The 20,410-nt window shown below is 42.4% G+C and overlaps 1 protein-coding gene across 5 annotated transcripts in view; it reads left to right on the top strand.

Annotated features, from left to right (window-relative positions):
* Nucleotides 1-20,410, top strand: part of LOC137382667 (rasGAP-activating-like protein 1) — a 385,434-nt gene that overhangs the window by 10,104 nt on the left and 354,920 nt on the right. Inside the window, exon 1 of one of the 5 annotated variants that reach the window (XM_068054912.1) lies at nucleotides 19,208-19,246. The exons of the other annotated variants lie outside the window; for them this stretch is intronic. The gene's annotated coding sequence lies outside the window, so the exon portion shown is untranslated. Of the gene's footprint in view, nucleotides 1-19,207; nucleotides 19,247-20,410 lie in introns of those variants that run through there. 5 annotated transcript variants of the gene reach the window in all.

The following is a 20,410-nucleotide window of genomic DNA, read 5'->3' as shown; positions in this document are numbered from 1 at the left end:
TGGAGCCCTGCGCAGTTCCTCACCGACACCATCACCGAACCAATTAACATAATAATCACAGTAAATCCACATTGAACAGATATTCTGCAAAATAGTAGCAGTTGTACTGTTGTTGAATTAACTCCAGCTGAGTGGGGAAGATAGTTCCTATCTAGTTCTTTTTATTTTTCTGGATGAATTTTTTTAAAAATTCTTTCTTGGGATATGAGCGTCACTGGCAAGGCCAGCAATTATGGCCCATCCATAATTCCCCAAGGTGCTGCTGGAGGGCACAGAATGTTAAGAAGGGAGTTTGGTAATTTAGGGAGTTCGGTAAGGAGGGGAACTATAAATTTAAGAAGGAAATAAATTTGAGTGCACAGAGTGTAAAGTGGGAGTTTGGTGCATGAGGGAGGGGCTCCTTAAGAGAACCAGGCAGGCAGTGCGGGAGTCCCCTGAGTCTATCTTGCTTGCTAATCGGTTTTCCATTTCGAATACTGGTGAGAGCGATGGTTCCTCGGGGGAGTGCAGCCAGAGCAAAGTCTGTGGTACCATGGGTGGCTCAGCTGCACAGGGAGGAAGAAGAGTGGAAGAGCAATAGTGATAGGGGATTCGATAGTCAAGGGATCAGACGGGCGTTTCTGCGGTAGTAAACGTGACTCCAGGCTGGTGTGTTGTCTCCCTGGTGCCAGGGTCAAGGATGTCAAGGAGCAGTTGCAGGACATCCTTCTGGGAGAGGGTGAACAACCAAAGGTCGTGGTCCACATTTGTACCAATGCCATATGTAGGAAGAGGGATGAGGTCCTGAAAGCACATTTTAGGGAGTTAGGAAGGAAATTAAAAAGCAGGACCTCCAAAGTAGTAATCTCAGGATTACTCCCAGTGCTACACGCTAGTGAGCATGGGAATAGGAGGATTGATCGATTGAACACGTGGCTGGAGAATTGGTGTAGGAGGGAGGGCATCAGATTTCTCAGACATTGGGACCAGTTCTGGGGCTGGTGGGACCTGTACAAGATGGACGGGCTACACCTTAACAGGACCGGAACTAATATCCTCGCAGGGAGATTTGCTTGTGCTATTGGGGAGGGTTTAAACTAGCTTGTCCGGTGGATGGGAACCTGAGGCATAGCTCAAACTGGAAGGAAGTAAAGCTGGTAACAGGAGGTAGAAAAGTAGCAAGTGACATTAGAAGGCAGGCGAAACAAAGGCGAGCATCAACCAGGCTTAGAATGCAGAATGTCAAGAAGACAAGGTTAAGGGCACTCTACCTGAATGCACACAGCAGTGGCAACAAAATAGATGATTTAAAGGCCGAAATAGAGGTAAATGTGTGTGATCTAATTGCCATAATGGAAACGAGGCTACAGGGATAACAAGACTGGGAACTGAATATTCAAGGATATTTGACATTTAGGAAGGACAGGCAAAAAGGAAAAGGAGGGGGTGTTACACTGATAATAAGGGATGGGATCAGTACATTAGTAAGGGAGGATCTCAGATGGGAAGAACAAAATGTGGAATCTGGGTGGAGCTAAGAACAAAAGAAATAGGAACAGCAGTAGGCCATTCGGCCCCTTGAGCCTGCTCTGCCATTCAATAAGATCATGGCTGATCTGATTGTGGCCTCAACTCCACTTTCCCGCCTCTTCCCCATAATCCTTGATCACTTGTGTAGTATAAGGATGTAAAGGGTTAATGCCAAAGACAGTAAGAGAGACCCTCCCACTATACGAGCAATGGTGTAATGGTCACGAGATAGGCTGAAGAAGGTGGTATAGCAGCACGAAGGATGCTGGCAGGATAGCTTGAGGAGTGTGTATAGAGTTACTGTAAATAATATAGAGTTGTTAGGTAATCATTACCAGAGTCTACGACTTTCTCTACAATGTCCCAACACGCTACAGAAACATCTAATCCAACAACTTGTAGATCAAAAGTCCATCTAAGTCAGCCTTGAATATATATTCAATGACCCAGCTTCCGCTGAGGTAGAGAATTCCAAAGATTAATGACCTGCTGAGAGAAGAAATTTTTCTTCATCTGTGTCTTAAATGAGAGACCCCTTAATCTGAAACTGTGCCCCCAGTTCTAGATTCCCCATAAGGAGAAACATTCTCTCAGCATCTACCCTGTCAAACCCCCTCAGAATCTGATATGTTTCAATAAGATCAGCTCTCATTCTTCTAAACTCCAATGAGTATAGGCTCAACCTTTCCTCATAAGACAAACCTCTTCATCCCAGGAATCAATTTAGTGAACCTTCGCGGAACTGCCTCCAATGCAAGTATATCAAATTACGTGACCAAAACTGTAAGCAGTACTGTAGGTGTGGTCTCTGTTATGAGCTCACAGGACACCAGGCTGGCGTGTACTATGTCTTTCATGAAACTGCCTGTAATGGCAGCCCCCAGTCATAGTCCCTCAAAGTAGAGGTCACATGACTACAGCAAGCCAGGAGGCACAACGGTACAGAATTGCATTTCTATCCCAAATACCCCCCATTTCATACAAAAAAACCAAAAAATTTGCATTCATTATCATTTACACTGAGTTGCCCGAGTTACCCACTATGCACACAACTATTCTCATGCATTAGTAGTTCGTCATTCTTGTCAGTCTCTGCACATATCGAAACAACAACGGGTAGCAAACATTGGTAGGAGTTGTTTATAGGCCACCAAACAGTAGTGGTAGTGTGGGGTTTGGTATTAATCAGGAGATTAGAGAAGCATGTGGCATGGGTAATACAGTAATCATTGGTGAATAAAATCTGCATATAGACTGGGTAAACCTAATGAGTACTAATGCTGTGGAGGATGAGTTTCTGGAGTGTGTTAGGGATGGTTTTCTAGAGCAGTATGTTGAGGAACCAACTAGAGAACAGGCTATTTTAGATCTAGTTTTATGTACTGAGAAAGGGCTAATAAATAATCTTGTTGTAAAAGAAACTTTAGGGATGAATGACCATAATACAATAAAATTTTACATTATGTTTGAAAGTGAGGTAGTTCAATCTGAAGCCAGGGTATTAAATTTGAACAAAGGAAATTATGAAGGTATGAGGGCTGAGGTGGATTGGGAAAATACATTAAAAAGTATGACAGTACATAGGCAATGGATAGTCTTTAAAGAAATATTACAGTTTACAGCAACTAAACATTCCTTCAAGGCACAAAAACTCCAAAAATAAAGGCAGTCAACTGTGGATAACAAAGGAAGTTAAGGATTGTATAAGATTAAAAGAAAAGGCCTATAAAGTTGCCAGAAATAGTAGTAAACCTGAGGATTGGGAGGATTTTAGAATACAGCAAAGGAGGATGAAGAAACTGATAAAGAAAGGGAGAATGGAATATGAATGTAAGCTAGCAAAAAATATAAAAATGGACTGTAAAAGCTTCTACAGGTATGTAAAAAGGAAATGTTTGGCTAAGACAAATATGGGTCCACTACTGGCAGTGTCAGGAGAATTTATAATGGGGAATAGAGAAATGGCAGAGAAGCTAAATGATTACTTCTCTGTCTTCACTGAGAAAGATACAAGAAATCTCCCAGAATTAGAGATCCAAGGGATTAGGGGGAATGAGGAATTGAAGGAAATTATTATTAGTAAGAAGGTTGTATTGGAGAAATTAATGGGACTGAAGGTTGATAAGTCCCCAGGACCTGAATTTTCTGTATCCCAGTGTTGAAAGAGGTAGCTATGGAGATAGTGGATGCAGAATCACAGAATAATACAGTGCAGAAGAGGCCCTTCGGCCCATCGAGTCTGCACCGATGCATTAAAGACACCTGACCTGTCTATCTAATCCCATTTGCCAGCACTTGGTGATCATCTTACAAAATTCTATAGATTCTGGAGCAGTTCCTGCAGATTGAAAGGTCACAAATGTCACCCCACTATTTAAGAAGGGAGGGACAGAGAAAACCTTAATGGAATTACAGACCTGTTAGCCTTACATCAGTCATTGGGAAAATGCTAGAATCTATTCTAAAGGATGTGATAAATGGACACTTGCATAATAATGATCTGATTGGGCATAGTCAACATAGATTTATGAATGGGAAATCATGTTTGACAAATCTGTTGGAATTTTTTGAGGATATTACTAACAGAATTGATAAAGGGGAGTTGGTGTGGTATACTTGGATTTTTTTATTTTTTATTTAGAGATACAGCACAGAAACAGGCCCTTCGGCCCACCGAGTCTGTGCCGACCATCAACCACCCATTTATACTAATCCTACACTAATTCCATATTCCTACCACATCCCCACCTGTCCCTATATTTCCCTACCACCTACCTATATTAGGGGCAATTTATAATGGCCAATTTACCTATTAACCTGCAAATCTTTGGCATGTGGGCGGAAACCGGAGCACCCGGAGAAAACCCACGCAAACACAGGGAGAACTTGCAAACTCCGCACAGGCAGTACCCAGAATCGAACCCGGGTCGCTGGAGCTGTGAGGCTGCGGTGCTAACCACTGCGCCACAGAAGGCTTTTGATAAAGACCCCATAGGAGGTTGGTTAGCAAAATTCTATACAATTGAAAATGGTTAGCACATGGGATAGGAGGTAATATACTGGCATGATTAAGGATTGGTTAACAGGCAGAAAGCAGAGAGTAGGAATAAATGGGTCATTCTCACATTGGCAGGCTGTGACTAGTGGGGTACCACAGGGATCCATGCTTGGGGCCCCAGCTGTTCACAATATATATCAGTGATTTGGATGTGGGGACCAAATGTAATATTTCCAAGTTCGCAGATGACATAAAACTAGGTGACAATGTGTGTTATGAGGAAGGAGGCAAAGTGGCTTCAAGGGGATTTGGACAGACTTATTGAATGGGCAAGAACGTGGCAGATGGAATATAATGTGGAAACGTGACGTTATCCACTTTGGTAGGAGGAATAGATGTGCAGAGTATTTCTTAAATGATTAGAGATTAGAAAGTGTAGATGTACAAAGGGATCTGGGTGTCCTTGTCAATAAGTCACTGAAAGCTAACATGCAGGTGTAGCAAGCAATTAGGAAGGCTGATTGTATGTTAGCCTTTATCGCACGAGGATTTGAGTACAGGAGTAATGATGTCTTTCTTCAATTGTATACAATCTTGGTTAGACTGCACTTGGAGAATTGTGTGCAGTTTTGGTCCCCTTACCTTAGGAAGGATATTATTGTCATAGATGGAGTGCAACAAAGGTTCACCAGACTTGTTCCTGGGATGGCGGGACTGTCCTATGAAGAGAGATTGGGGAAACTGGGCCTGTATTCTCCAGAGTTTTGAAGAATGAGAGGTGATCTCATTGAAACCTATAAAATAATTAAAGGGATAGACAGGGTAGATGCAGGTAAGATGTTACCCCTGGTTGGGGAGTCTAGAACCAGGAGAGACAATTTCAAAATAACGGGGGAGCCACTTAGGACAGATGAGGAGAAACTTCTTTACTCAGAAGGTTGCGAATCTTTGGAATTCCCTATCCCAGAGGGCTGTGGCAACTCAGTCATTGAGTATGTTTAAAGCAGAGATTGACAGATTTCTAAATACAAATGACAGAAGGGGATATGAGGATAGTGTGGGGAAAAAGGCATTGAAGTGGATGATCAGCCGTGATCATATTGAATGGCAGGGCAGGCTGAATGGCCTACTCCTGCTCCTATGTTCCTATGTTCAGTGCTAGGACCACTGCCTTTTTGATATATAAATGATGTGGCTTTTGGAATACAGAGGAAAATTTCAAAATTTGATGTTACCAAACTTGGAGGTGTGGCAGATATTAAGGATGATACCAATCGACTGCAACAGGACAGAGATAGGCTAGCAGAATGGGCAGACAAGTGGCAGATGGAATTTAATACTGGTAAGTGTGAGGTGATGCATTTTGGCAGAAGGGATAGGGAGAGGCAATATGGACTAAATGGCACATTCCTACAGACTACGCAGGGACAGAGGGATCCGATGATTCATGTGCATAGATCTTTGAAGGTGACAGGACATATTGAGAGTGTACTTAGCAAAGCATATGGGATCTTGTGCTTCATAAATAGAGGTAATGAGTATAAAAGCATGGAAGTTAAGCTGAACATTTATAAAGCTCTAGTTAGACCACAACTAAAGTATTGCATCCAGTTCTGCAGTTCTGGTCACCACACATTAGAAAGAATGTGAGGGTCCTTGAGAGGATGCAGAGAGATTTACCAGTATGGTTCCAGAGATGAGAAATTTTAGCTACAAGGTTAGGTTGGTGAAGCTGCGTTTGTTCTCCTTGGAGCAAAGGAGATTGAGGGGAGATTTGATAGAGGTGTACAAGATTATGACAGGTTTAGATAAGGTAGACAAAGAAAACCTGCTCCTATTGAGAGTTGGCAGGTCATGTTACAGTTGTATAGGACTTTGGTTCGGCCACATTTGGAATACTGCGTACAGTTCTGGTCGCCACATTATCAAAAGGATGTGGATGCTTTGGAGAGGGTGCAGAGGAGGTTCACCAGGATGTTGCCTGGTATGGAGGGCGCTAGCTATGAAGAGAGGTTGAGTAGATTAGGATTATTTTCATTAGAAAGACGGAGGTTGAGGGGGGACCTGATTGAGGTGTACAAAATCATGAGAGGTATAGACAGGGTGGATAGCAAGAAGCTTTTTCCCAGAGTGGGGGTTTCAATTACTAGAGGACACGAGTTCAAAGTGAAAGGGGAAAAGTTTAGGGGGGATATGCGTGGAAAGTTCTTTACGCAGAGGGTGGTGGACACCTGGAACGCATTGCCAGCGGAGGTGGTAAATGCGGGTACGATGGAGTCTTTTAAGATGTATCTAGACAGATACATGAATGGGCAGGAAGAAAAGAGATACAGAAGCTTAGAAAATAGGCGACATGTTTAGAGAGAGGCTCTGGATCGGCGCAGGCTTGGAGGGCCGAAGGGCCTGTTCCTGTGCTGTAATTATCTTTGTTCTTTGTTCTTTGTATTAGCTGATGGTACAAGGACTAGAGGACACAGATTTAAGGTTGGCTGCGTTTGCTGACAACACAAGCACTAGGTGGCGCAGTACTAGCACATGCGTAAATGCAGCCTCTTCCACTGAAACGTCACTGTCTATGACATTCAGGCAGCTGCCAAGATTAAAGATGGCGCTGCTCAATTGATCACAGGAAATGCTTATGGCTAGTTAGTTCTAGCAAACTAACCTTATATTAAGTTGGATGGAAGCACGGTAATATACTAGTATGGACTATAGGATACTAACAGTAATCCTCAAATCTATTTAATATTCCAATAATCCTATTAAATACAAAAAGAATTTTATGATTGAATTTCCATGTTCTGATACTTTTGGGAGATAGTGAATTGGCATCCTGATTGAGGGAGAAGAAAATTGGGCAGAGTATAAAATGTGCTGCTAATTCATTATCCAATTTTATATGACTGACCAGGACTGATTTCACCCCAACTCAATCGCTTGCTCCTGACCTCGCTGCTCCCCCCCACTCCCCTGGCCGATTGTTCCCCACTCCTTGCTTCGTGCCACCCTGCTCTCTGGCCGCTCGCTGCACGCTTCCCCCGCACAACCCCCCTCCCCCCACAGCTCTAGGCCATGCCACTTCCCTCCTCTCAGCCACTCGCTTCCATGTTTGATCGTTCTCTGCGTGCCACCTGAAGAAGCAAGGCGGGCCGTGAGGGATGACGGGGCGACATAGGAGTGAGTGGCAGAGAGGAGGGAAGTGGCACAGCCTAGAGGGGAAGCGGAGAGCGAGGTGGCGTGAAGCGAGGAGTGGGGAACAATTGGCCAGGGGAGTGGTGGAAGGGGCGGGGTTTGGGGAGCAGCAAGGTCTGGAGCGAGCGGCTGGCGGGGGGAGGGGGTGAGGGGAGGCGGAGAAAGTGTCGAGCGAGTAGCGGGGATCGAGCACCAGCCTCAAAGGGGCTGGATACCTGACAATGCTTTATTGTGCATGCGCAAAGACCAGGCGCATACGCGGAGACTGACCAGGCGCGGATACGTGATGATGTTGGCGTTACACGATGACATTATCCTGCGCTTGCGACTTGTACAATACAATGGCATAATACTAAAAATGTAATGCTACTTACAGTGACAAAATAAAACCATTGCTATCTATTTTCACCATCTACAAATATTAAATTCTGGCAAGATGTAGGCTGCACATGTGCACAGCTTGGAACACTCTGAAGACGTCAGTGGGCTACTGTGTTGTCAGGAGTCACTTTGTTTAAGGTTTTGGGCAAGAGATGCAGGGGGGTTGTGAGGCAGAACTTTTTTAGCAACGAATAGTAATGACCTGGGCCTCGCTGCCTAGGAGTGTGGTGGAAGCTGGGATGATGAATGATTTCTAAAGGAAATTGGATGGGCACTTGAGGGACATAAACTTGCAGGGGCTACGGGGATAGAAAAAGGAAATGTGACTGATTGGATTGCGGTATAGAGAGCTGACGTGGATTTGATGGACCGAATGGCCTCCTCTGTGCCCTAATGACTCTGACTCTATGAGAAGGTGGTGGTGAGCCGCCGCCTTGAACCACTGCAGTCCATGTGGTGTAGATAGACTCACAATGCTGTTAGGGAAGGAAGTCCAGAATTTTAACCCAGCAACAGTGAAGTAACAGCAATATAGTTCAAAATGAGGATGGCAATGAGACTTGGAGGGGAACTTGCAGGTGGTGGTGTTTCCATTTATCTGCTACCCTTGTTCTTCTAGGTGGTAGAGATCATGGGTTTGGAAGGTGCTGTTGAAGAAGCCTGGGCTAGATGCTGCAGTGCATCTTGTAGATGGTACTCACTGCTGCCACTGTGCATCAGTGGTGGATGGAGTGCCAATAAAGCGGGTTGCTTTGTCTTGATGGTGCCAAGCTTCTTTTCCTGAAAGCTAACTAACCTGGCCTTAACAAGGAATGGACTTCTCCAAAGAAAATTACCAATTTCACCTGTCATTTAAAGGGGAGATGCAAACAGATAAACAGTTCAGAAAGCTAGCAAAAAAAAATCAGTTTTTAACAACTTACCTGGTTGTTAAACAATGGCAGAAAACAGGTCTCACTTCCTGATAGCAATCACCTATCTACATTTAAACTTTAGAATTTCCCCTTATCTTTTGTTAATTTTAATAGCTTTAGTCCGTGTGAGGATTCTGGAGCAAGTGAAAAGTAACTAAGTTCCCAGAGACAGTGTGGATAATAGGCAGATTAATCAAGAAAAGGAAGACAATACCAGGAGGACTTCTATATAAAGTGCGTGCTGTAAGGTTGCTTCTAAGCAGTTGTCATAATGGAACAAGCGAATGAAAAATGCTAAAAAAGTGTCCAGGTATCTCTCATTCTTGCAATTGGAATGATGAAGTAATTCAGCAGAATTAACTTCCACTGCAAGTGAATTTAACTTTTGACATTTTTTTTTAATAAGTAGCTTATTGTATTGATTTTGTTATGACTTTGCATCAATAATCAAATACAGGACATTCTCTGACATGTTTCTTTGACTCTCTCTTCTGACCTGGAAGTGTTTGTAGTTGCATCTAGCCAATTGAAAATGACTGATCAATAAGGATGGAATTTTTGTAAGCTCCAAAATCTTTTCTAGTTTGTTCCAGACCTTGACAAGTGCTGTATGGTGTCAGAATTGAAGCAACTCAATTTGATTCCACCAGAGTGTTTTAAAGAGAAGGGAAGGGGAACCAATATTTGAATCTTGAAAAGGCAACTTCCTACAGTTCCATGTGATTTTCAATAAAGTACTCTAAACAGATTAAGTACAGATTTTGTGCTCTTTTAAATGATATTCTGCTCTTTGAGAAGTCATTTAAAATGATAAGCACCTGGCATGAAGCCACTGAATGGATTTATAGAACCATTCTCAAATTACCATTCCCAACAAAACTAGAGATGTCAGGTAATCAAGGAAGCAACTGGAAAAGCTTTACGGGAATCTGCAACAACTATGAAATGCATTATGTCTTATTAGAAACTAAAAGATGCCAGAACTGCTACACTGATTGCCACTGAAAATATTTGCTGGACTTCAGTTAGAAACTGATCAGAAGTTGTTCTGAGTAAGATAACACAATTATGTGTTTGAAAGAAAAAAGAATGAAACCTATGCACACCATATGCTTAACAACTGACTTGGATGTAGCAAAACTCTGTGCTTTAGGCAGAACATGTAACTTGGGAAGAAAGTCTAAGCAGAAACAGAATACTTATTATGATCTAGAACAACAGTACCAGCAAGAGACTTCTGTAAAACCAAACACGTTGAAAGCTTGCATCAACATATGTAAAGATAGTGAAATGGCAGGAATGCAACTGAAAAACAAAATACTTGGGAGAAGTGCAGTACTTAACATGGAAAAAGAAGAAAATCAATCCTATGTGAGGCCCAGGCATTTGTAGAAAGCTCCTGAGATTGACTGTTGGAGGTGGGGAAAGTCATGTCAAAAAAAAACCCTGCCCTGCTTGGGGTCAGAATGGTAATACATTTGGAGAAATGGACCATTTCTCAGCTGAGTGTCCAATACCCAGAAATCAGACAGACACAAACAGCAGCTCGCTGTGACTCAGGAGTTGCATTCTGTAGTTGAAGCTTTTAGTGACTCACATTCTCTTGCTTGATGTTGTTTGATCTGTTTTTTAAAAAAATGCTAAGAAATTACACATGCCAACATGTTCAAACAACAAGCAAATCAGATTTTAGTCAGACTGTGGAGCTGCTGTCAACGTTTGATCCAAGACTGAGCGAAAATAGCAAAACTTCAGGATGCCAAAACTTCAGTTCATTCTAACATTTAATTGCTGATGCTCAACATAGATTTGGTTCAAACTATTGAAACTGGATTTTATAGTTTGTTGAAATGTTCTTATTTCAAAGTTTATTTTTTTGTGGAGGTGGATGTATCAATATTGTCGTAACTTTGAATCCGTTGTCAAGGTCCCTTTGTACATGTGATTGAGAGTTGCAAGCAACGTAGTTGGTACAAAATGGCTGGTCAATAATGAACAACAACTGTTTTTGAGTTCTGCACTAATTGGTTATTACCTGACATTAATAATTGCCAATTTTATTTTGCTTGGTTTTTATTTCAGTAAAAGCTGAGGCTTTCTAATTTACTTAAGCTACATTATTTTTAATAGATCAGATTATTTTTATGATCAGTTGTCCTGCTATAGTGCTGAGGAAAATCTTTAAGCTGGGGCTCCAGGTTTAGTATTTTGCCCTGTATTTCTCTCTGTACTACTATAGTCATTTTAGTTTAAATGTGCTAACTATTTTGTTCTAAATCACACTGAGTCACCAGAATTGTCTGGATCAGCTCCCAGTTTTCAGTCTTGCTCAACTGCAGTGCTGATTGGAAAATTGTGCCTGAATTTGCAATGTTCCTGATTTCTTGTGGCCTTTGAAATCACTGACTTGAAAATCAAGGGCACTACCAATCTGATGTACTGACCTCCACACCCAATACCCTTTCGAGGTCGACTACATACTCGAGCATAGTCTTGCAATTTTAATGCTCAAATAAATACAGCTTAAAAGGGTCTGAGTGAAACACTTACCCATGGATCACATAAAGAAATAAATGTATTCCAACACTTATATGGAAAGAGAAGTTAAAATTCCACAGTCTTAGCTACTTTGAGTGTTTTTGAGAGAAAGAAAAAAATCAGCTGCTCAGGCTGCCTACTGCCTACTTACCAATTTTCTTTTTAGCATATCATTACGTTTAAAAAAGAAAACTTGGAAATCATCAACAATATTGAAAGATCTGTGGGTGGCAGAGTCACAAATGATAATTACACTAAAAGTTGTGAATAATTCCTTTATTGAGTTTTTTTTTAAAGGCAACTGGTAGCCATAGGTTGACTGAAGTAAAAGATCAATGGGGTAGTTGAATTAATTGTAAAATATACCAGATTTATACAATCAGATTGTAACCAGAGGCTTCAAATTACAAAGAAGTTATTTCACTACTTAAATTAGTCTACCCAGTACAATGAATTGTTGGCAAAATTTAATCACAAACTATTTAACATCACGGCAGCATAGAAATAGAAGTAGGCCATTCAGTCCCTTGAGTCTGTTCCATTACTCTATTACATTATGGCTGCTCTGTACCTCGACTCCATTTACCTACCATTGCTCCACATCCCCAATACTCTTACCTAACAAAAATCTATTGATCCCAGTCTTGGAAGTTTCAATTGACACAGCATCCAAAGCCTTTTGGGGAGAGAGCTGCTGATTTCCTCTGTCGTGCATGTGATTTCACTTCTAAAAGGACTAGCCCTAATTTTAAGATCATGCGCTCTTGTTTAGGTTTCCCTTAGCAGAGTAAGTAGTTTCTTTGTATGCAACTATCAAACCACTTAATCATTTCAAATGCCTCAATTAGCTCACTCGTCAACTTCAACTCAAGGGAATGCAAACCAAGTTATTGCAACATAATCCTCAATGTAACCCTTTTAGCCCTGGTAGTATTCTGATAAATCTTTGTTGTACTCACTCCAAGGCTTATATATACTTTCTGAGGTGTAGTGCCTAAAACTGAACGCAGTACTCCAGATGAAATCCATCCAAGGCTCTGTACAACTGAAGCATAACTTCCGCACTTCTGCATTCCAACCCTCTTGAGATAAAGGCCAAAATTCTTTTTTACTTTTTTTTATCTCTTTCAGGGATTTCTGTACAGGGACACCTAAATCCATTTACTCCTCCACAGCGCCTAGTCCCTTACCATTGTCTTTCTTGGATCCAAAATGGGTGACCACACACTTCCCCATGTTGAATTCCATTTGCCATATTTTTGCTCACTCAGTTAGTTTGTCTACATCCATATATAACTTGCCAATACCATCTACACAACTTATGGTGTCTCCTAACTTAGTGTCATCTGCAAACTTGGATATACAACTCTCTATTCCTTCTTCCAAGTGATCAATTTTTTCTGGTGAAAAGCTGAGGCCCCAGCAAAGATCCCTGAGGAACACCACTTGTCACATGCTGCCAATCTGAGATTATCTTAATCCCAACTCTGTCTTCTGCCTCTCAATGATTATCATCTGTGGAGGTGTCGGCTCCTTCTAAACTGGTCAGTATTAATGAGTTACTAATGTATACAATGTTTAATCCAACGATGGAAGAATATTCACCATTTGAGCTTCGATGTGAAGCAATTCTGTATATGTATTGATGTGAAAAGTAACAGTATACCATGTGGGTCTGGTTCCACTGATCCCAAGCACTGTAAAGTGATATGGAGCAGTTCTGTTTTTGGTTTTTATACCAGATATGTCACTTGAGTTCAGCATCAGTGACCACTCCTCGAAGTAGAACCCACTTTCTCCACAAACTTGGCGGGTATTTTACCTGCCCAATATATATGATATTGAAACTCAGGAATTGAACAAAGATCCCCTTACTGTTATACTTTCACTTACTGGGATGTAACACATTATTTCTACATTACAACAGAGACTACACTTCAAAAAAGTACATAATTGGCAGTAAGATACTGTGGGATATCCTGAGGTTGTGAATGGTATATAAATGCAAGTTTGGTCTTTCCGAGGTGGATTTAATATATCAGAATGAGGATCAGGCATTAAGCCAACAGATCATTTATTGGAATGAGCAGTGTTCAGTGCAAAATTATTACGAACTTTACTATACATAGATTAAAAGCAATAAGGACATTTCTCTTTGAGTTATCTTTCTATCCATTGAACCTTAAACAAATATTGTCTTATTACATTATAAAATGCTATCATGGAGTCACTGAGCGCAGTGTCTCTGATCTTAGACTGATGGATGACCTGGGCACCCACAACCCCTGATATGTCCAGCTACAAAGGACTACAGCCAACAAGATTGAACTTGTCCCTTGTTGCAGAGCTCTGATAGATCACTCAATCAAAACTATCACATGAGAATGACCTGGTCCTTTGGTCTGCGCCAGATAACTCGACTGACCTGAAGACACCAAGGTATTTTTTTTTAAATGCGCTTCTTTTCGAAATCCTTGTGGGCCAGGAGGAGCAAGAATGCTTTCACTCAGACCTCAGAAAGATTCCTTAGGCCTCTCTAGCCCTGGTCTCCCTTTCCATGATCACCTTCAAACCCCTCAACCCACTGCCTCCTGCTGCCAAATTCTCCCTCCTGCCCACCCTTCCGTGATCACCTTCAAACCCCTCAACCCACTGCCTCCTGCTGCCAAATTCTCCCTCCTGCCCACCCTTCCGTGATCACCTTCAAACCCCTCAACCCACTGCCTCCTGCTGCCAAATTCTCCCTCCTGCCCACCCTTCAGGTAGTGCATCTGGCCAGGTGTCTTGTGGGATTGTGGTGATTTTTATTGAAATGAGATCCTGCTGCTAAGATTGGCAGGGTCTCCAAGTCACCAGTGTGCTGCCCACTTTGGGGCTTGTGTTTCCAAGTTCCCACCCCCTTTTACAAAAGCAGAGACAATGGGCTTTAAGAAGGTTTTTTAAAAAGGAGGCCGTAGAAGTAGACAGCTGGAGAGGTTTAGGGAGGAAGTTTAAGGTGGGGGAGGGTGAGTGCTAGGATTTTACATTGGAAATGCTGAAAATCTTGAGTGCTTTTCTCAGTAACCCTCATGCCTTTTAGTCATAGTAATAAAAACATCAAAATGGAACAACTAATTACAGACAAAAATTCTCAATTTTTACGAAAGAAGGAGCCTTCCACTGGTGTAGGTTTGCAGTAGCTGTTGTAAAAACTGAACCCAGTGCAAGGTTGCATTTAAAACTTTGAATCAATGTTTTCCATCCATGCTCTTCTACCATTACAAATGATCTTCGTGAGCCTTGTTTTGTACCCATATTGCCGTGTGCACGTGAAAGAACAGATATATCCAGAAGTCTCGTGACTATACTGGGTTTCAGTCAGATTCTGTCCAGAATGCACAATAGCAAGGTAATGCTATTATGCATCACAACCTGTGACCGCTTATACCAAGCAGGTAGCTGTAATACAACTGCTCATTACAAGGAAGCTGTGACATTTCGATTGCTTTGGGGTATGAAATGTGCAATTGAATCTAACTGATGGAAGGTTTCTATGGATCTTTATCAGATTTGAATAAATTACATATTTTTGGGGGGACCTGGAAAAAGCTCTGGGGGAGGAGGGTCTGGATTTTGACGTTAAACTGTATTTGTGTCTTTGCCCCATAGCAGTAGTCTGGTGTTTAATTCTCATTAAGCTGCTAAACTTGGCAAGCGCCAGCTAAAAATTTCTACCAACCACTGACTTACAGTGACAGAATAAGTCAAATTCCTTTTTTATTGTATAGCATTCTGGAATTTTTAATTGTGTTTTGCAGATTCAATTTGTGATTTGTGAAAACTATTAACCTTTCCTCTTATCTTCGGAACCCCGATTAAATTATGAAGAGCTATCATTAACTTTAGTATTTTTTTTTTAATTTTCCATATTCTTTACATAGTGACTACGGACATAATTTATTGCAAAGGATTACTGAGATACTGAAAGAACTGAATTTACATCAGTACAAATTAATCTAACTTGGAATGCTTCAACTCAACAGGCTGGATTTTACCGAGCCCCCGACATTGGGCTCTGTGGTGGTGAGGGGTGGGGGTGGGGGGTTCAAAAGATCGCTCTGACAGAGGCCCACCATGCAGGTGCGCCTGATCCTCCAGGCGGTGGCGAGGCTCTGTGACGCCCCCCTGCCACTGGGTGATGGGAACTGAATCTAAATATTTAAATCAAGGAGATGAATAAATTTAAATAGACTTACCAGCAATCTTCCGGGCCCACTGTGATCTTCAAAGTGGCGGATGACACTCCCGCACTTTTAATTCCCTGTCTGGGGAAAGCAGGCGTGACATTGGTGGGTGGGGGGGGGGCAAGAGTGGGATCAAATAAGCATCATCAGTGTAGGAGATGGTGGGAAGGAGTGAACTTTCAACTTTGTACAGTCTGGAGGGGCGGAGGTAAGTGTTTTAGTGGGAGGAGAGGGCAAATACTTACTGTAATTTTTATTGGGGGATGAAAAGGGGTGTTACAATTTTATTTGTTAAATGTTGGGGGGGGGGAATATCTCTTTTAAAATTTAAATATCCAGGCAGGGCTGGCTGCCTTTTAAAAATGGCTCCAGCGCCTGTCCACGTGATTGAGGGAGCAGGCTGCCGCAGCTATTTAAATGAGCCGCTGCGCGGGAGATCGTGGAGGCTCTTCGGTATATGCGGGCCACTCTTAAAATCCAGCCCAATGTGTTTATTTATCTCCCTAGCTTTGCTGGATTCAATATCTCCTCCATGGCCTTGCCCCTCCTATCTCTGTAACCTCCTCAAGCCCTACAAGCCTTTGTGATATCTGCGCTCCTTCAGTTCTGGCCTCTTGCGCATTCCCAATTTTAATCACTCCACCACTGGTGATCATGCCTTCAGCTACCAAGGCCCTAAAACTCTGGAATTCCCTCCCAAAGCCTTTGTGCCTCACTTCATCTCTCTTCCTTATAAGGTGCTACTTAAAACCTATCTCTATAATAAAGCTTTTGGTCATCTGCTCTAATATATTCTTATGTGGCTCGGTGACAAACTTTGTTTGATAACGCTCCTGTGAAGAGCCTGGGGACATTTTAGTTTGTTAAAGGCGTTATTTAAATTTTAAGTTGTTGTTGTTAAGCTATCCATTTGATAGTTGGGTCAATAATGGACATTATGGTATTTAGCTGTTAGTGATGGTGTTTTGCATTCTGCAAGTTAGCACTCTTTACACTAATAACTGTTTGTGTAAATACTGGAAATGGTGCAATTAAAGTGGCTTATTCTAGTGTTCACGTTGGTTATTACGTAGCCACTAATAACTAGTCACACCCTCCATGAACAGTTTTTGTAGTGAAAGCAGACTTGTGCCAGAGGAACATTTCCATGCAAAAATGATTTGCAGCACTGCATTACCTCAGGTAGATATTTAATGTAACTAGGAAAGAACAACTTGATCCACCTTGAAGCAGTCTGTTTGCATTAATTCAAAACAGGAGTTCACTGAAAGTGCCTTAGCGCTTTACTCTACTTACATTGGGTTGGTTTTCCACGTGTTCTAATGGCTGCTATGTGTGAACAATTCAACAATAGAGGCATTAAATTATTTAATTGGTAGGCTCCAAGAGGCCTTGTGAGGAACATCAAAACACTCCTTAGGCTATTACTTTACTCAAACTCCTATGTGGTAATAAAGAGTTAAACTAAATGCATTCCTAAAGCTTTAAGGCCAATGCATAGCATTGACATTTCCTTTCTTGAAATAGGAAGAAGTATATTTTTGATGTCAGAATGATAAGCAATCATTGTGGTTTTGTTGCAACACAACTCTTATCGGTCACTATATATGACCAGTGTTCAGCTACTTCCATAAATATCAATATACATAGTTACAAACAGGAGCAGATTACTGGTGAGTCAAAGCCACTGAAGTGACAGCATATTGAAAGCATTTCAAAGAGGTAGACTAGCTCCACTTCACATCAACCACTGTTTAACTTTTCATACATCACTTATAACTATTTTGGTGTGAGCAAAGAGCCAACTATCTTGTCAGCTCTGTGCCAGTATGAAGATTTAGTAAACAGTTAGGCACCAGTGAGCATGGGCTCTGGCTACCTGACAAAACCGCAAAGCAGAGCCATCCAAGTTCGGGCCAAAATCGGGTCTCCCAGTTGCATTTTTACCCCATGACCTTTGGCAGCCAGGAAAGCTTTAGGATATGGAGTGTGATGCTTGTGAATCACACATCTTTGAGCTTCACTTTTTAAATGTAATAGTCCTTACCTTTTATTATTTTGGCTACGGCTGTCAGTGGAATCTTCTCAATAATTCTAATGAATTAAACTGCTCAGGTTATTTGATTGAAATGGGTTGCAGGTCTGACTACAGGTTTTAACCTCCTCACTGCTGGGCAGGAAAGGGACGCAAGAGCAATAATAATCAGGAGAACAAACTTTACGTCCTGTTCCTTCTTTCCCACATCCAAAGAATCATCCTCCACTATTTCCAGCACCTCCAGCATGATTCTATCACCAAATGCATCATTCCCGCCCCTCCCCTGTCTGCATTCCAAAGGGATCATTCCCTCCGCGACACCCTGGTCCACTCCTCCATCACCCCCGACTCCTCATCCCTTCCACAGCACCGTCCCATACAATCGCAGGAGGTGCAATACCTGCCCTTTTACCTCCTCTCCCCCCCACCCCCCACCATCCAAGGCCCCCGACACTCTTTCCAGGTGAAGCAGTGATTTATTTGTATTACTTTCAATTTAGTCTGCTATATTTGCTACTCACAATGCAGTTGCCTCTACATCGGGGAGACCAAGCGCAGATTGGGTGACAGCTTTGTGGAACACCTCCGTTCAATCCACAAGCATGACTCCGAGCTTTCGGTTGCTTGCCATTTAAATTCACCACCCTGCTCTCATGCCTACATTTCTGTCCTTGGCCTGCTGCAGTGTTCTAGTGAATCTCACTGAAAGCTCGAGGAACAGCACCTCATTTTCTAATTAGACACTCTACAGCCTTCTAGACTCAACATTGAGTTCAACAATTTCATGACCGCGTTTTTAATTTTATTTTTTTAACCATGTGCTTGTCCTAAACTTATTTTTCATGCTTTTGCTTTTGGACAGAGCTGTTCATTATTCTGCCATTAACAGTGTCTCTGGACTAATGCTTTGTCTTTTACTACAACTATTAACACTCCCTTTGCCTTTCTTCCGTGATATCTCTGTCATTTAATCTCTGCTGCCCTCCGCCCTATCACACACCTTCCCTTTTGTTCTTCTCCCCCCCAACCCCCCTTTTACTTGTTCAAAGGCACTTGTTCCCTAACATTTCTAAACTTTGCCAGTTCTGATGAAAGGTCACAGACCTGAAATGTTAACTTTGTTTCTCTCTCCACGGATGCTGCCAAACCAACTGAGTATTTCCAGCACTTTCTGTTTCCAGTTTCATCATCAAGCTTGTTGGGCAATATCTAGAACAAAATGGAAGCAAATTCATCAGTCTGTAGGATTTAAGGAGGCATTGGCATCAGTGTGCTGGTGTGGGTATTACACTCTGTGTGAATTAAAAGTTGCAATATTGCTTATTTCTGATAGTCTCGTTGGTTTCCTGACCCTGAAGAGGGTGTATAACGAGTGTACTGGAGGAAGAGGAGAAGCTGCAGCAACAACAGCTAAAGCAGAGGATTCCAAAGGTCAAAGGCTGGGAATTCTGTGGTGAGTAACTCGCCTCCTGTCTCCCAATGCTTATCCACCATCTACAAGGCACAAGTCAGGAGTGTGATGGAATACACTCCACTTGCCTGGATGGGTGCAGCTCCAACAACACTCAAGAAGTTCGATACCATTCAGGACAAAGCAACCCGCTTGATTGGCACCTCGTCCACCACCTTTAACACTCACTCCCTTCACCACTACAAGATGCACTGCAGTAACTCACCAAGGCTCCTTTGACAGCACCTTCCAAACCTGCGACCTCTACCACCTAGAAGGACAAGGGCAGCAGATGCATGGGAACACTACCACCTGCAAGTTCCCCTCCAAGCCACACAACATCCTGACTTGGAACTATGCTGCCGTTCCTTCACTGTCGCTGGGTCAAAATCCTGGAACTCCCTTCCTAACAGCACTGTGGGTGTACCTACATCCCAAGGTCTGCAGCAGTTCAGGAAGGCAGCTCATCACCACCAGGAGCAATAAGGGATGGGCTACAAATGCTGTCCTAGCCAGCGATGCCCACATCCCGTGAACGAAGAAATAAAAAAAGAGAACCTTTGTCAAAATGTCAAAAGATGGCTGCTTGGGAATAAAGGCTACTCCCCTGCTGACTTTGCTGATTATACACCTTCAAAGCCTCATGGTGCTGGGGCAGCTTGGATATAACCAGGGACATGCCACCATGAGAAACAACATTGAGCTCACTACAGGGCTCCAAAAGCAAAGGTTTAGGTGCCTTGATAGATCTGGGGGTTCCCTACAATATGCACAGGAGAGAGAGTTCTATTTAATTGTGGCTGCTGCGTCCCACAATATGGATGTCCGGAGAGGATTGCAGCTGGACAGATGAAAAGGATGAATCCTCAACTGATGAGGAACAGCTGGCTGAGGGCGAGGCTGAAATAGGGAGGGGAGGCAGCACCAGGTCTTGCTGTGAGAGATTCAAGGGACAATTTAATTGCACAACAATTGCTGATTTGCTCAGTCCGCTGCCCTGAACACTAAAGCCAAGTCCCCCCTGCACTAACATTCCTGGAAACCTCAGTCACCACACCTTTAATGCTGCATTCCCTAACATTGAAATCATTCCTCCAATTTTCACATCCATGACTTTCTGGCCAGGCAGATTTATAAGTTGCTCTACAAACATACTGTAGACCAATG

The sequence above is a fragment of the Heterodontus francisci genome, chromosome 23 (genome assembly GCF_036365525.1).
Source record: "Heterodontus francisci isolate sHetFra1 chromosome 23, sHetFra1.hap1, whole genome shotgun sequence".
NCBI classification, from domain to species: Eukaryota; Metazoa; Chordata; class Chondrichthyes; order Heterodontiformes; family Heterodontidae; genus Heterodontus; species Heterodontus francisci.
The sequence above is the reverse complement of the archived record's forward strand: the minus strand, read 5'-3'. Positions and strand labels throughout refer to the sequence as shown.